Source organism: Eublepharis macularius, chromosome 4 (assembly GCF_028583425.1).
Source record: "Eublepharis macularius isolate TG4126 chromosome 4, MPM_Emac_v1.0, whole genome shotgun sequence".
NCBI lineage: Eukaryota > Metazoa > Chordata > Lepidosauria > Squamata > Eublepharidae > Eublepharis > Eublepharis macularius.
Genome location: NC_072793.1, coordinates 118,926,646 through 118,944,009, shown reverse-complemented (window position 1 = coordinate 118,944,009; position 17,364 = coordinate 118,926,646). Strand labels below are relative to the sequence as shown.

General features: G+C 38.1%; 1 protein-coding gene across 22 annotated transcripts in view; it reads right to left on the bottom strand.

The window, feature by feature from the left end:
* The window catches only part of SLMAP (sarcolemma associated protein), a 205,777-nt gene that overhangs the window by 82,846 nt on the left and 105,567 nt on the right, over nt 1-17,364 (bottom strand). The window lies entirely within an intron of this gene.

Here is a 17,364-nt window from a genome sequence, read left to right as displayed (position 1 = left end):
CTGTAAAAGAAACACACAGTATTGTAACTTATCCGCAAGGAAAAAAATTAGGTTATAAGCCAAATTCCAATGTAACAGACAAAAATGATACTCACTCTAGAAATGTGCAAAACAAACCCCCGTTTTCTTGCACTTATAATCTATTACACAGATTAATTCTATTTTTTAAAATGGGTATTGCATATGCAGTACCATGAAGTTGTACAATTCTGCCTCAAGGAGCTTATAGTTTCATTTTTGACAGTGGTAGTAATTTGGTCCCCTAGTCCCTGAATCAACAAGTGGGAGGAAACATAAGGAAGGAAAGAAAAAAGGAAAGTAAACTCTGTTGACTGTGAGATGTAGTTTAACTGTACTTTGGTTAGGGAGTAAATCAAAAGGGTTTATGGGAAAGGTGGATTTTGAAGGCAAAGGGAGGTGATACTATGTAGGAATTCTGGGATGGGGCTTCCTGTCATAGAGACAGCAAGGGAGCATAGGCAGTTAATTTGAGGGGGAAAGAGATTCGGGGGGGGGGGAGCTGAAAAGAGTTACTTTTTGTTTTATTGAGTAAACATACAAGTACCCCTGTTTGACTTTAAAAAGGTAAATAATGGGGGGGGGTCCTAGATAAAGAAAACAGGGAAGCTAAACTGCTTTTCTTCATGCCTCATTCCTACCTTCTAAAAAAAAAAAGGCTGGAAAGCTCCATTCTCAACACTCCCAGAATCATGCCCAGTTTGGTCCCGTAGTAATGAGGAAATGGATTTCTGGACAATGGTAAGAGGTCTGAGATTGAAAAACCAATGCATAATATTTTATCATGTCAATTTGTACAAAAAAATGAGGCAAATTCACACAAAAAAACTCAAAGTAAAACAAAGATAAAGGGATGACTTCATTAAGACTTTTAGTTGCTTTTTTTTAAAAAAGTCCATAGATACAAATTTCTTCATGGTGGATCATAAGAAATGGTAAAAGGATTACATAAGGCTGAAGTTAACATAAACTATCTTGGCTTTTTTGTGCTGGCTGAGCACAAGATAATGTTTTTAGACTAAAGGTAGTTTTATGTTGTTTGCAAGCTCCGTTTCCATAAAAGTATGAAAAGCTTTTCAATGTGTTTTAAGAAACTTATTGTGCTATTCCAACAAAAAGTGATGAAGGAGATACAAGACAGGAAGAACTTACCATGGGCGTGGCAAGAGGCAAATATAACTTTAATACATAAAGAGGGGAACGATCTGTTATTACCACAATCATATAGACCTATTTCTTTATTGAATGTGGATTATAAGATATTTACAATAATAATGGCAGAAAGATTAAAAAGATGTAATTTATGAAGACCAAACAGGATTTGTCTCAAAGAGAAACATGAACGATAACATTAAATATCTCCTCAATGCAAATGAATATTCAAGAAGGAAGGGGGGGAACTGCATCTATGTTTGTGGCTGCTGAAAAAGTGTTTGATAATGTGTCTTGGAAATTTCTTATAAAAGCATTGCAAAGAATGAACTGTGGGACTGAGTTTTTGAATTGGATGCAAAGTATTTATAGTAACCATCAAGGCACAATCCTAGTTAATAGTTCATTTGTGGAAAAAATTGAAATAACAAAAGGAAAACGACAGGTGTGCCCAATATCACCATTACTGTTTATTATTTCTTTGGAAATTCTGGCAGTGAGAATCAGGCAAGACAGTAGAATTGATGGAATAAAGGAGGGGAAAGAGATATATAAAATGAAAAGCTATGTGGATGATGTGGTTACATCAGTGACAAATCCAAACAATTCTCTGATCTATGTAATGGAACAAATATTAAAATTTGGACAGTACTCTGGATATAAATTGAATAAAAAGAAAACAAAGATAATGGTACTTTCAGCAACAACAGAAGAATAAGAAGAGATTGGAAAAATAACGGACTATGCTATTACTACAAACCTGTAAAATACTTAGGAATAAATGTATCAGCATGAAATAAGAACCTATATAAGGACAATTATCAAAAAAATGTGGACAAGCATTACTGAAGATTTGCAAAGATGGAAAAAACTGAATATTTCATGGTTAGGAAGAATTATGAATATACTATCAAAATTGAAATTTTTGTTTCAAATGGTGCCAATTCTCATAGATCAAAAGAGTTTAAGTAAGTGGCAGAAAATAATAAATGGACAAGGAAGAAAACAAGAATAAGATCTAAAGTATTACAGGATTTAAAAAACGAGGAGGATTGGAAGCACCGAATATTAAATTGTACTGCCCATCAGTGGCATTTGTTTGGATAACCCATTGGATTATAAATTCGAGCAGAAGACACATAAAATTGGAGACAACAGATGCTAAAGAGGGTATTCATAACTATTTATGGTTTGAGAAATCAGTAAAATCCATTCAAAAGCAAAACTGTGTTCAAATACTAAGAGATGGACTACTTAAAATATGGTTTCGATGCAGAAATAGATTGAGCCAACCAATCTCGCCACTGATGTTGCCAATAGATGTTTATTGTGATACCACCATTAGAAATAGAATTGATCAGCTCAGCTATGAATCTATGACAGATATGCAAGGTAATGTGAAAACCTGGCAAGAAATCCAAGCTCAAGGGGAAAACATCCCTTGGTTGATGTATCATCAAATAGTATCTAAGTTCAAAGAACAAACTCTCAAAGAAGGTGGCAGATTAAGAGAAAAAACAGAATTCATATTACTAATAAGCGGTGACTTGAAGCATTTACTCAGAAAAATTTATAAAATTCTACTGCAACACCACACAGAAAAATGGATGAAAAACTTTGGAGAAACCATCTCTATGAATCAATGGGAAGATCTATAGATCAAAGATATTAAATTTACAGATTGCCAATTGTTAAAACAGAACTGGTACAAAAGGTTCTTTAGATGGTATACTACGCCCAAAGATATTCCAAGAATTAGTAAGGACTATAGTGAACAGTGTTGGAAATGTCATTGTATGGATGCACCGTTTTATCACATGTGGTGGACATGTAAGGAAACACGAAGTTATTGGATAAAGATACATGAAGAGATGCAGAAGATTCTTAAACTCAGGTTTGAGCTGAACCCTAAAAATATGCTATTAAATATTTCACTGAATAATGTCACAAAAGAACAGGGAGATCTTTTCAGGTATATGACGACAGTTGTGAGAATATTATATGCAGCAAAACGGAAAAAGATTCATGCCCTGACATGCCTGAGTGGACAGACAAGATGTATGAATATGAATCAATTGCTAAATTAACTTCCTATGTGCACAACAGACCAATATCAGATTTCTGGAGAAAATAGAAAGATTTAGTTGATTATTTAGGTTAAAACTAAGATAAATTAAGGTAATTATTTTATAGAGATAAAGCACAGAAGAGATTACTGATTAAAAATCATTGACATTAAAGTCTGGGTATAAGCAACTAAGGAGAGGGAAGAGAGCCGTCACATAATTTATTTGTGCTATTATATACTTTGAATATATTTTCTGTTAGTTTAAATCTAATTCAAATGTAGTGCTTGTACAAGTTTCTATGCACTTTCTATTGTTATTCATATCTTTTCTTTTTAAATAAAACATTTACTCAAAAAAAAGAAAAACCTTTACTCAAAAGAAAAAAAGAAACTTATTGTGCATTCTGAATGGTAGAGGATGGGGAAATATATTTATTTGAAGAAATATAAAATAATGGATAAAACAAAGCATTACACTAATTAGTGAACCAAATGTCAGAATTTAATTTAACTGATTGAAGAAGGATCACAGAATACTTATTTACATACCTGTAGGAACCTAAACATAACCAGTATTTATGTGCCATGTAATTAAGCTTCTAGGAACTTTTCAAACAATACGAGTGGTACATTACCATTACAAACATGTGTTCCAATGTCAAACCCCACCGCCCCTTTCTGGTGTACAACTCTATCTCTTCTCCTGACACTAAATTAATTATGTCTATACAAATAAGAAAATAAATAGATAAACCTATAAGCAATAATTGTATCAAATTAGCAGTACATGAAATTGTAACATGAAGTATTTAAATACTCGGTAATACCCTCCTATAACTCCCTAGAAACAGAGTGCTGTATGGAACAGATCTATAGGGGTATGTATAAAATGTGTTTACAGTATCACCATTTCATCACATATGATGGCTTAATTGCGGCATCAATAATAGGTGTACTTTTCCACTCCCCCCCCTCCTAGTCACCATTCTACTTTCTAAAATAGATTAGGTTGCACTCCCCATAAAAGAGCTGGTTCATAGACTGGTGATGCTGCTGGAGCTGGGCCTCTTGTTGAATAAACAGGGGATTGCAGTTGCCAGGGGTGCTTATCACCAGCTTCGGCCTTTCCTGGGCAGGGAAGATCTTGCCACTGTAGTGCATGCCCTGGTAAGATCTAGATTAGACTACTGTGATATGTTCTATGTGGGGCTACTCTTCAAGACTGTTTAGAAGCTACCATTGTACAGAATGCTGCGGCTGGAACGCTGACTGGAATAGGTCATAGGGACCATATCACTCCAGTTTTGTTTCATCTGCACTGGCTCTCAATTTGCTTCTAGGCCCAATCCATGGTGCTGGTATTGACCTTTAAAGCCCTATATGGTTTGGGACCAGCATACCTTAAGGATCGCCTTCTCCCATATCAACCTACCTGTTCCCTCTGGTCATCTTTGGAGACACTGCTTCAAGTGCCCCCAGCCTTTGAGGCTAGAAAGGCGACAACTTAAGAAAGGGGCATCCTCAATTGTGGCACCAAAACTGGAACTTCCTTCCCAGGGACATTCATCTGTTGTCTTCTGCCACTGGGTGAAGACTTCTTCGCATTTTCTGGTATACCTCCAGTTACTGTTATTGGCCTCCTCCCTGTTTTTTGTTTTTGTGTTGTGTGTCTGGGTGTACTGAATTTTTTACATCATTTTAAAAATTGTTTTAAATTTACATTGTTTTAAACTGTTTAAAATTGTTTTTTAGATTTTTAATGTTAGCCACCTTGGTTAGAAAGGTTACATATATTTTAAATAAATAAAAATAAATACACCAACACTGACACCATCATGAATCTAACTTATAGTTGCTAATGCTCTTCAATCTCTACTTAAATGACATAGCTCCAAGCTTGTCAGGCCCTGAGTTCTTTCGATCATCTTTGGGGGGAGGAGTCAGAAATTATCAATTCTCCTATATGCAGACAAGATGATGTTGCCCCTAATTTGTATTGGTTTAAGGAGGATGCTGAACAAACTGAGCAATTTCTGTAAGGGCAAGGCCTTAAACATCAACTTTGCCCTGACCAAAATAATGGTCTTTGGGAAAAGATCTTGATGATGCAGAACTTTTAAGTATCATGAAATCCTCTCATGGAAAGCCCACATGGCAATAACAAAATCTGCAGTTCTGAAAACCACTAGGGCCATCTTTAAATTTTTAGTTGAGACAGCCTTGAAACTGTTCCAGTGTAAGGCCATCCCACAGCTTCTATATGGTGCAGAGATCCGGAGTTGGAATGAACGTCTGACCTTGACCCTAGAACCAATTCAAATCTGCTTTTAAAGAGGATTCTAGCTTTGCCTCATGGCACTCCAGCAGCTTTAGAGCAGGCTGAACTTGGGTTACCTTCTATCAGAGCCCATTTGCATTTGGCCTTATTTAGATTCTGGAGAAAGCAAAGGAATCTCTTTTCTAGTCCACTCTGAAGACAAAGCAATGCACCGCTGCATTCAGATGCCCTTTGCTCCACTGGTTTTAACAATATCCTCCATTGTTATTCCCTGGTAGATGACTTTCAGGGTATCCCCTTGCCCAATCTCAATATACAGGACTGGATCTTTAAAATGGATGCTCCATTGGTCAGAAGTACAACTCTCTGTTTCAAATTTTCTTCCTGATTCAAGGTGTTCAAGAGGGACCATGGCAGAGTCTCTTATTTGGCCAAAATCGCCTTTCCTAGTCTTGAAATGGCTTTAACTTCTCTGAGATTAATTTTATTCTGCTTCCTGTATACAAAATTCAGAAATAAATTCCTTAGTGAAATTTTAAAAATCTGATTCTTCCCCTGTGGTGGAAAAATTAAACCCTTCTTCATTCCAACATTCTCTTATAGAATAGCACTGTTTGCACCTGCAGCTAAGAAAATCAGGGCTCAGGCTGTGCTTAATGGTTAAGCCTCCTTCTCCTATATATAACAAAGGTGCTCATAATTATCCTCATGTGTTATGTGTCATAGTTTTGTCATTTGGTATTTATGTTTTGCTTATGTGTTTTATTTGCTTGATTGTAATGGTCTTTGGCTACATGCAATAAATATTTTGGTTCTATAGTTGTTAATGATTCAACAGGACCTACTCTTTAGAAATGTCATTTGGTTCTTCCAATTATGTTGTAATCATATCATCACACTGTACACCTTTTCTTATGTTTCATCATACTACATCTTCCAGAATTAGACTTTATTTATAGACTTTGTCTATAACTGTACACCATGGGCAGCTGGAACCTTTGACTTTTCTCATCGTTCACTAAGTGTACCAACTACATATGTTCCAGTCTTTCACACAGGGAATCACACCTGAATTATTTACTACAGGTCTCTCTCTCATTCTATCCTGTCCCCCACCCCACTCCACCCCCATTATCCTGGTTATAAAACCCTATAAAATAATTATCCACTTCCTAAGTATTTGAAGAAGTGAGGTCTGACTCATTTGACCAGAGAAAATTTTTTTAGTCTTAATTCTTGATTCTGTTTTGCTTTGCTGTAACAGACTAACTCAAGTACACCTTTGGAAGTTTTTATTTGTTTGTTTTATATAAATTACACCCATGAGTCTCAGCAGCTTATTCCTACAATAATAATATAGCAACATATTTCATCTAATACAGTTTTAAGGCAATCAGGTGCTCTATGTTCTAGCATTTCAACTGCTATCCAATTACTCTGGCTTAATTCAATTCAATTCAAATGAGTGGGCTCAGACTGAAGTAATAGGATTGCAGAGGTTCACACAGCTACCCCAACACTTACAGTGCAATCCTATGGAGAGTTACTCCAGTCTAAGTCCATTGACTTCAATGGGCTTAGACTGGAGTAACTCACCATAGGATTGCATTGTTAAAATTTCCATCCAATTAAATCCACACTTTTTGTGCTTCTCTCCTTTTTCAGTCTTCTATCCAGTCCTTAGTATGATGCAAACTTTAAGCAAACTACTCTGAATTTAGCTTATTAATATTTAGCATTGCAGTTGAACTTTTTGCAGCACATGGGCCAAGGCTGGCTTTCATACCAAGAATAAACTGCAATTTGAGTTTTAGGTGGGTAGCTGGTTTGCAATAGAACAGCAAGGTCCAAGTCTAGTGGCATCTTAAAAACTAACACAATTTTCAGGGTATAAGCTTTTGAGAGTCAAAACTCCCTTTGTCAGACTAATCAGAACGACATAAGTGAACTTCTGTAGTCATATATGAAGAACCATTCAATCAGCTTTTTAATTTTTATTTATGGTTGGGAGAGTCAAACAATGCAATACGATACTGGATAGCAGAAAACATTGCTGAAACAAAGGCAGAAATCTGATACAGAACTAAACAATACTGAAACAAAACATAAGTAATTTAAATATGTTAAGCAATGCAGAAATTACCTGATAGGAACAGACAGCAACAGAAAGCACACAATACTATTCCTATTCTTCTGCCAAAGCACCTTTCTGAACCATTTCATTACAGCACAACCTTCCTACCTGCGTAAAAAAGCCCTCTTGAATAATTTGGTTTTGCATAGTTTATGGAAAGCCAGGAGAATGGGAGCTTTCCTAAGATCATCAGGCAGGCCATTACAAAAAGTGGGGGCCGCCACAGAGAATGCATGTGTATAGGACGTTGTGGATTTAGCCCATTTGCAGGGTGGTATCTGCAGAAGGCTCTGTTCAGATGAGTGAAGCTGCCATGGCAGAGTATAGCTGCTCCTGCAGAAATGAGGGGCCAAGGCTGTGAAGGGCTTTGTATGCGATAGCCAATACTTTGAACTGAGGACAAACAAAAGAGGTAGCCCCGACGTCAAGACCAAGAAACAGGGTAGATGAACCACAACCTGGACTAAAGAGCTACTTCAGCAGCAAATGGACTGTTGCTCAACACTTACGTTAGTAAAATTGATTTAAAGTGACATAGTGCGTATGTAATAAATAATTCATATCTCAAGTAATCCAAGTCTTTCATACAAACTTATACAAAGTAGAAAAATACAAATACAATGATCGCATCATTCCGCAACAGTTTCACAAAATCATATCAAAAGTTCACAGCCATTCTGTAGAAAGGTAAAGTCCCCAATTATGTAATTAGTACGGTGATTTCTTTTTTCTTTTCAGGTATTTTTCCTTTTAGGTGAGTTCAGAAGGAGCACAAAAAGTCCATGTTCCATGCACAGGTAAGTAAACACAAGGGATCTCTGGTGAAGAAGAGCTTTGAATGACACAAATATTTTCTTCCTTGATTCAACCTTCTACGCAGGGAGTGCAACCTGCTGATCCCCAGGTCCCTGCCCAACAGTGAACCAGCAATTTAATTCCCATGTTTCATCACAAAGTTTTTCAAGGGCATAAATGTACAGGTCCAATAGTTATTCTCATCACACAATCAATATAGTGTCTACATTTTTCAAATGGAGAGCCACTGATCAGAGTGGCCTCCAAGTTGACTTTGAAGGGAGGCCTATTTTGGAGTGAATTACATTAGACTAGTCTCACTGTTATCATGGAATGGATGCGGGTGGCCAGATCATCCATGTCAAGGAAGGGGGCCATTTTCTAGGCTAAATAGAGTTGGAAGAAGACATTTTTTGCAGTTGTATTAACATGCTTCTCTAGTTTGATCCAGTATAAGGCCCAGGTTCTTTCCAAGTCCATAAGGACTAACTGAACTCCATCAAAGGAGGGAAGCACAATGTCTTTCCAGATCTCTCCTTCGGTCAATCATTATTACTTCTATCTTGTCCAGGTTCAGTTTCAGCTTGTTCACTTTCAGGCATTTGACCTCAGCAGTCAGGCAGCAACTCAAGACTAGACATGGGCACGAATCGCTTTACAAACTTCAAAAACCCACGAAATTGGCGATCGCGCGATCGCAATCTGGCAGTTCGTGATTGTCCACGGCAAACGAACCAGCGTTCGGAAGAAGCCTGGTTCGGTGCATTTGGCTGCGGTTCGGGAAGCCAGACAGTCAGGCGCCATCCATCAATTCCCCTGGAAATGGAGCCGGGGAAATGCCTGAACTCAGTCTGTGCTCCTTCTGTCGCCCTGGAAACCCAAATCGAAGCCCAGCTTACCTTGATCAGCAGGTCTTCCTTCCAACCATGGAGCTGCAAAGTGGTTACAAGTTGGGAGAAGACACCCGGGGGAGGGAGGGGGAGGGGTGTTCTGTAGCCATGGGCACTCCAATCTCATCCCTGCAAACCCTGATAGGCAGCTCTGACAGCCAAACACAGACCTCCTGCGTTGCTCTATGGGACCTCAGCTTATAAAAAACACTGCACTCCTAGGCTGGCTTTCACTTTCAGCAAGCAGTGGAGCCTCTGGGGAGAGACAGAGAGAGTATAATTGAGCTTGGATTTTTGTGGGAGTTTCCTGGGGGCCTCGGATTGGGGAGGGTATAACTCCAAGATCCCTATTGCAATCTTGACCAAACTTGGGTGCTGGCTGAAGGAGAGCCTGCTACACACTCCCTGTGAATACAGGCTCTCTAAGTGCAACGGGGGCTGTTCTGAGCACCACAAACCGCAAACCGCAAACCAGTTCGGCAACGGGAAATGTCTGTTGCTGTTCACAACTTCAGGATCATCATCGGCACCAAACCACGAACTGTGGATTCATTAAATTTTTTTGGTTCATGCCCATATCTACTCAAGACCCCTACTGCATCACCAGGGGATTTGGATAGGGAGATACAGAGTTGGGTGTCATCCACATATTGATTTTACCAGCAACAGAGAGAAACGCGGTAATACAAGGCTACAAACAAAATGTTACCCGTGTAAACTTACTAATGTATTCATCTTACGGGTTGTCTAGATCCTGGTAAGGCCCGTTTCAAAGCATCTTTCTCAAAGAGTACAGACACTAGAGAGAATACAGCAATGAACAATACTACTATAAAACTACAGTCCATAATTACAATAAAATATTATAAAAACACTTAGTTATTTCTTTAACTACCGGGCATTTGGTGGGGGCTAGGCTGTCCTCTCGCTGGCCATACCACTGAAGACCCTCCACCACCCTTGCAGGACAATGCTGCATTTTAATATTTAATATTCTACACCCGCCAATTTTAATGGTTTTTTATACAATGTTTTAATGTTTTTATAATGTTTTTACTGTTTTTAATTTGTTGTCAAACCGCCCTGAGCCCGTCTGACGGGGAGGGCGGTCTAAAAATGTAATTAAATAAATAAATAAAATAAAATAAAGTTTTTTTCTCATGAGTACCCAGTAGTACATCTACTTCATACAGCATCATTTTAATCACTAGCTTAGTGTAAAGCCATTATATATTATCCATATCACGCCTTCATGTTGGGGAAATATCTCCTTAAAGGGAACCACACATGTTAACAACTATATCTTTAAAGCACCCCTACATATTATATTTGTGTCCATAGCTTAACCCAAAAAACATGAGAAGTCATTGGCAACATTCAAGCCTCGCAGCGCCAGGCTCCCTAACTTGAAAATCCAGTACGTTTCCTTCCTCTGAAGTTCTTTCACAGCAGTTTCTGGACGTCCTTGTTTAACCTTGTGCAATATTGTGAAACATATGTCAGTTTCAGTGTGTGTTTTATCTATATAATGTTGCACTAACGGAGCCTCCAATACTCGTTTTTTTATCCAAGATTGATGTTCATTCAAGCGGGTCCTAATGGAACGTGTGGTGCTGCCCACATACAATAGACCACATGGGCACTTTAAAAGATACACCACCCCTTCTGTGTTGCAATTCATGAACTCACATGGAGACCAGAGACCCGACTGTTTCACCTCATCTTTCCTCATAATCAAAGAGCACTGTTTACATCTGCCACACATATGTAAACCCTCAGGGAAACAAGTAGCACGTGTATTACTTCTACTAGGTATATCTGAGCGGATGACTATATCTTTTATGTTTTGTGTCCTTCTAAAGGATATTAGGGGGGGAGTTTGACACCCTAGAATATCACTGAGAATTGGCCAATGTTTAAGAATTGCCCGTCTGATGGAATTAGCCTTTACACTGTAGTCAGAAACACCCACAATTGGTTCAGTTTTTTTGTGTTCCCTGGGTACCAGCAAATTACATCTATTGGTACTAATTGCACGCTCTCTAGCTCTTTCCAGAATCTCACCTGGGTAACCTCATTTTTTAGTCATCCACCATTCTCCTACTTTCAGTATTAAAGTCAATCCAATTAGTAGAATTCCTTTTAGCCCGAAGGAATTGCCCATATGGCAAATTCATTCTCAAATGACTCGGGTGGAACGATCTATAATGTAAAAGGGATTTTTTATCAGTCTCCTTTCTATAAGGACGTACTGCCAGCGTGTTGTCAGTCGTCCGATAAACAGATACGTCCAAATAATTAATTACTTCCATACTGGACTGCCAGGTGAATTTTATATTCGGATGCACACTACTCATCCAATCTCCCAGTCTTTTTATGTTCACAGTATCATTCACCACCAAGAACAAATCGTCAATGAAACGAACAAAAATTAAAATATCCTTCCAATATGGGTTCTTATCATTATTGCAAAAGTAGTCACGTTCCAGTTTCCCCATGAAGAGGTTGGCGATGCTAGGGGCCGCAGAGCAGCCCATAGCAATGCCTCTCACCTGTAGAAAAAAAACATCCTCTACTCTGAAATAGTTATTTTCCATAATTATTTCCAACAGGGAAATTAGAAAAAAAGTAGGTGGATTTAAATTCTCCCGCTGTTCTAATGTTTCTAGGACTACTGCATGCGCCTCCTTGTGTGAGATATTTGTATATAACGAGGAGACGTCTAGCGTGACAAACATAGATCCCAGTGGCAATTGAAAGCCCTCAAATCTTTGAATGAAATCTCTTGTGTCCAGTAGGAAGTAGGCAATTTTCTAACAAATTCCTGCAAAAAATGGTCTATATATCTGGCCATGGGTTCCAATATAGAGTTACTTCTGGACACTATGGGGTGTCTCGGTGGGGGGAACCCCTCTTTATGTATCTTGGGTAGTAAATATAGGACAGGAGTCCTAGGGGACGGGTTAATCAGTCCCTTGTGTACAGAATCAGAAATGTAGCCAAGCGCTAAAGACTCATCCAGAGTTACCTTAATCAGGAAACTAATTTTATTCACTGGATCCGAGGGAATTGCTTTGTAGCTATTCTCATCCGCAAGTTGCCTATTCATTTCTTCCAAATAATCATGTTTATTCATTACCACTATGGCGCCCCCCTTATCCGCTTCCTTAATGATAATGGAATTATCGGAGGCTAAAATCCCGTAATGCTGATCTTTCCGCTGCTGACATATTGTTAATTTTTTAGGTCCCTCCTTATCTTAAATTGATGTTATTTCTTTCATTATCATTTTTTCAAAAGTATGAATGTCTGGGTTGTTAATATTCAGGACAAAGGTGGAACGTGCACGGAAGCCCATATCACTACAGGTAGTTAATGTGGCTTCACCAAAAAAAAATTCAAGTTAATCTGTCGAATTAATTTAAAGAGGTCAACTCTTGTTTGAAAGTCATTGTAGTTAGGAGTTGGGACAAACCCAAGTCCTCTATTTAGGGCTCTAATTTCCAGGTTCATTAAAGTTCTAGATGAGAGATTAAGTACCAAATCTACTTCCCCAGAGACCGTGGAACTATTTGTTAGGTCCATCTCCCCCTGTTGGGGTGCCCCCCTCATAAAAATGTCCTCTATTTTTATTTTTAAAGGACTTTTCAGCAAAGGACCTATTAGCCATAGATCTCGTGGATACTCCATCCTCCACTGATGTATCTGTATCCTCGCCTTCCGTGGTATCCAAATTGGAGGTGAAGGTGAGGGGATTTGACCAGGACACCATTTTCTTATTGGAGTTATCCTCATTCCATGTAATGAATACATTAGTAAGTTTACGCAGGTAACATTTTGTTTGTATTCACATATTGATGACATCCAGTTCCAAAGCTATGAATTACTTCTCTGCTTTGCAGGTCCTCTGGAATGTCACCAAATCCTGGAGGGAGCGAGTCTCTTCTGTTAATGTGTTCCAGAGGGAGGGAGCCACAACTGTAAAAGCCCTCCCTCTGCTCCCTCTATTATTGGGTGCAAATAAATATTAAATGGCTTTGGGGAAAGAATTCATCCTTGAGGGGCTCCACAAGAGAGTTCCCACCAGGCTAAAATTTCCTCTCCAATGGCAACCCTGAAAAAGCGTCCTTGGGGGAATGGGGAGAACCAAGCCAAAGTAATTCTCCTCACCCCCAGTGAGGCCAAGCAGATGACCAAAATGGAGTGGATGATATAACACCGACCAATGCTGGAAATCTTAAACTGAATCAGACTGAGCATGCAGTGCAATTAATATATGGGCCTATGAGCTGCCAAAAGATGTTTGTTTTTTAATTCATTGTCCTTCAGTTGAACTGTGACAGGTGGCAACCTGGCTCGCATACAGGAATCAGAATTATCTGTCATTCACTACATACTTTGATCGCATTGTCTGACTTTAGCCTAATTCATACAAACAGATGAAGAGGTAAAATGTCACTGAACAACATTATTTTCTTCAGATTGTTGATGAGGAAGCACATGATTGTTTTCTCCTGATAAATATTAGAAGACAGGCCTAGCCTGTACTGGCCTAGCCTCTTCCCTGATGTGCTTGTTTTATATATATTTTTTTATATTTTTAATTTTTGAGTTTTTTCAACAGTTAACAAACATAACAAATATAACACTTACAACGACTATAACAATTGCAGGAAGTTTAAGTGGAAACCTGGAGTTTGAGACATTTACTGTGTGAATTGTAAAAAAGCTAAAACAATTTCTACAACAATTGTACTGTAATAAATGGTTACTAATAAATTGCTATTACTTTAAGTTTATCAGGCAGTGATTCTAGGAAAGGTTGCCATTTTTGAAAAAAATCGGAACTGATATTGGGATTTTCTATCAGAGAAATGCGTTCTGTTATCTTATCCATAGTTAGATAGTCCCATAGTTTATTAAACCAGGATTGGATAGATGGTAAGGTTTTTGACTTCCAAGATTTTGTAAGGATGCTTTAGCTGCAACAAGCATGATTGCGATGAGTTCTTTATGAATCTTTGGGATGTATTGTCGAAGGCTTTCACGGCCGGAGAATGATGGTTGTTGTAGGTTTTCCGGGCTGTATTGCCGTGGTCTTGGCATTGTAGTTCCTGACGTTTCGCCAGCAGCTGTGGCTGGCATCTTCAGAGGTGTAGCACCAAAAGACAGAGATCTTTCAGTGTCAACAACCAATCTTTGGGATAATGGGATCTTCCCATAAGTTGAGGAGGACAATTTTGGGGCATTGAGGAACATTATAGTTCGTGATTTTCAGTATCATCATTAGTATTTTAGACCAAAATTGGGATATTATAGGGCATGTCCACCAACAGTGGAAGTAGGAACCTATCTGATTACAGCCTCACCAACAATGGGGATCATACAATGAATTAATATGATGTAGTTTAAGGGGAGTGAAATACCATCTGTATGGAATTTTGCAGAATGAGGTTCGAATATTAATTGCTTTGGTTGTGCAGATTTTGGAGGACCAGATCTTGGCCCACTGTGAATCAGAAATTGCAGAAGCACATTCTAGTTGCCATGTAGCCTGGTATCTAGATTTCTTCGTCCAAAAACAGGAGTATAAAAATTTATAAAGAAAAGAGAGAAGCCCTTTTTCTGTATTAGTTTGCAAGACTAAAAGTCTCTCAAAATCAGTGTATTTTCTTTTTATATGGGTCTGTAGTAGTTGTTTATTCACTAGATGATTCAATTGCATATATTCAAACCATGGTAATTTGTAGGTGGCATTTGCTTCTAGTTTAGATTTGGGAATTAAAGAGCCTTTAGTTGTGATATCACATAGTCTAGTAAGCTTAAAATGTCTCCATATAGGAAAAGCATTGGGGGAATTACCTGGGGTGAACCATTCTTGGTTAAGAAAAGAGGAGACTAGGGATATTTTAGGTGCTAATATTGCTCTATGTGAGTCCCAAGTTACTAGCGCTGGGTGTAAAAATAAAAATGTTTCAATTGATTTTGGTCTATTTTTAGGAGATATCCAAATCAAGTCCTCAATTGGTATGGGGCCAATTTCATGCTGTTTAATGGCAGTCCAATCCTTAAGGTGTTTAGATTTAAGATATATTATAACATTTTTCAATTATGCTGCCTCATAATAAGATGTGAGGTAGGGAAGACCATATCCACCTGATTGAGATGGGCGGGTCAGTATAGGGAACCTAATTTTGGGTTTCTTGTAGTCCCAAATGAACATATTCAAGGTTGATTGCCATAATTTGAGAGTTTGCTTTGGAACATAGATAGGTAGATTCTGAAAAAGAAAGAGAAATTGGGACAGTATTATAGCTTTGAAAAGGTCCATTTTTTTTGTCCATGAAAAATGTTGTTTGGACCAGGCCTTAAAAAGCGCACTGATTTTGATAGCACATGACATATAGTTATGTTTATAGAGATCGTCTAGGTTTTCTGGGATAAAAACACCCAGATATTTCCATGGCCTGTCTAACCATTTGTAAGGGAATAATTCTGATACAGATTCACAAGTGGAAAAATTGACCTGTATTGGATAAATTTCTGTTTTTACAGGATTAATTGAAAGTCCTGAAACCAAGGCAAAGTTGTATTGTCGAAGGCTTTCACGGCCGGAGACATAGAGATCTCTCAGTGTCACTCACTGTGACACTGAGAGATCTCTGTCTTTTGGTGCTACACCTCTGAAGACACCAGCCACAGCTGCTGGCGAAACGTCAGGAACGACAATGTCAAGACCATGGCAATACAGGCCGGAAAACCCACAACAACCAAGGCAAAGTTGTTAAATATTAGGTTAAGAGCCTGGAGGGATGGTTTAGGATTGGTAATATGTATTGCAAGGTCATCTGCAAATAGGCTAATTTTATAGTTATTGTAACCAAACTGAATACCCTGGATTGTGGGATCCGATCTAATGGCCTCTGCCAGGGGCTCAACTGAAAGTGCGAATAACAATGGGGACAAGGGACAACCTTGCTTGGTACCTCTGGTGAGGTTGAAATCTGGTGAATCATAACCATTGACTCTAACATGGGCTTTGGGGCATCTGTATAAGGCATTTATAGCATTGAGAAAAGTGTTGCCAAGGCCCATGTTTATTAAATAGTGATTTCAAAAAAGGAATTTCCAAATGGTCAAATGCTTTTTCAATGTCTACTGCCAAAATCAAGGATTCCAAATTTCTATTTTTACATGATTTGATAATATTCAAGGTCTTTTTAATATTGTCAGCAATGGATCTATTGGGGATGAAGCCAGATTGATCTTTGTTTATGTACTGGCTGATTATTCTATTTAATCTAGTGGTCAGAATTGAGGTGAAAATTTTAGCATCTTGACTGATTAGAGAAATTGGGCGATATGATTGGGGTTTGGTTGGATCACTATCTTTTTTGTGGATGACTATAATTCTGGACTCAGACCAGGTGTCAGGTAGATTGCCTGTCTGCAGGACTGAATTACAAATTTTGACTAAGGGTGGGACTAATTGGACAGCTAGCTTTTTGTAATATTTGGCAGGTAGTCCATCTCTGCCAGGTGTCTTATTATTTTTAACCTTTTTAATGGCCTCTAACATTTCCTGATTAGTTATCGGTTGATCCAAGTATTCTTGATGTTCTGAGCGAAGTTTACTTTTAGGCGGGAAGTATTAAAAAAATTTAGTAATATCACTTTCTAGTGGTCTGTCAGTTTTATACAAATTGGAATAATAGCCAGAAAACATCTGTGCTATTTCTGCACGGTCAGAGATCAGATTACCTGCTTGATTGTTTATGCATTCTATAAATTTGGAAGAACTTTTTTGATTGGCTTTTTGAGCAAGCCAGTGGCTAGACTTAGAAGTTTTCAACCAAAATTTTTGTTTTAAGTAAAGGATATTTTTTTGGATTTTGGTACATTCTAGGACATCCAATTTTTTGCGTGTTTTTTCTAAATTTTGTAGTGTTTTTTTGCCTCTATGACATTTGTGTTTATTTTCTAATTTCTTTATCTCAGAGTTAAGGTCTTCAATTAATATAGTTTTCTT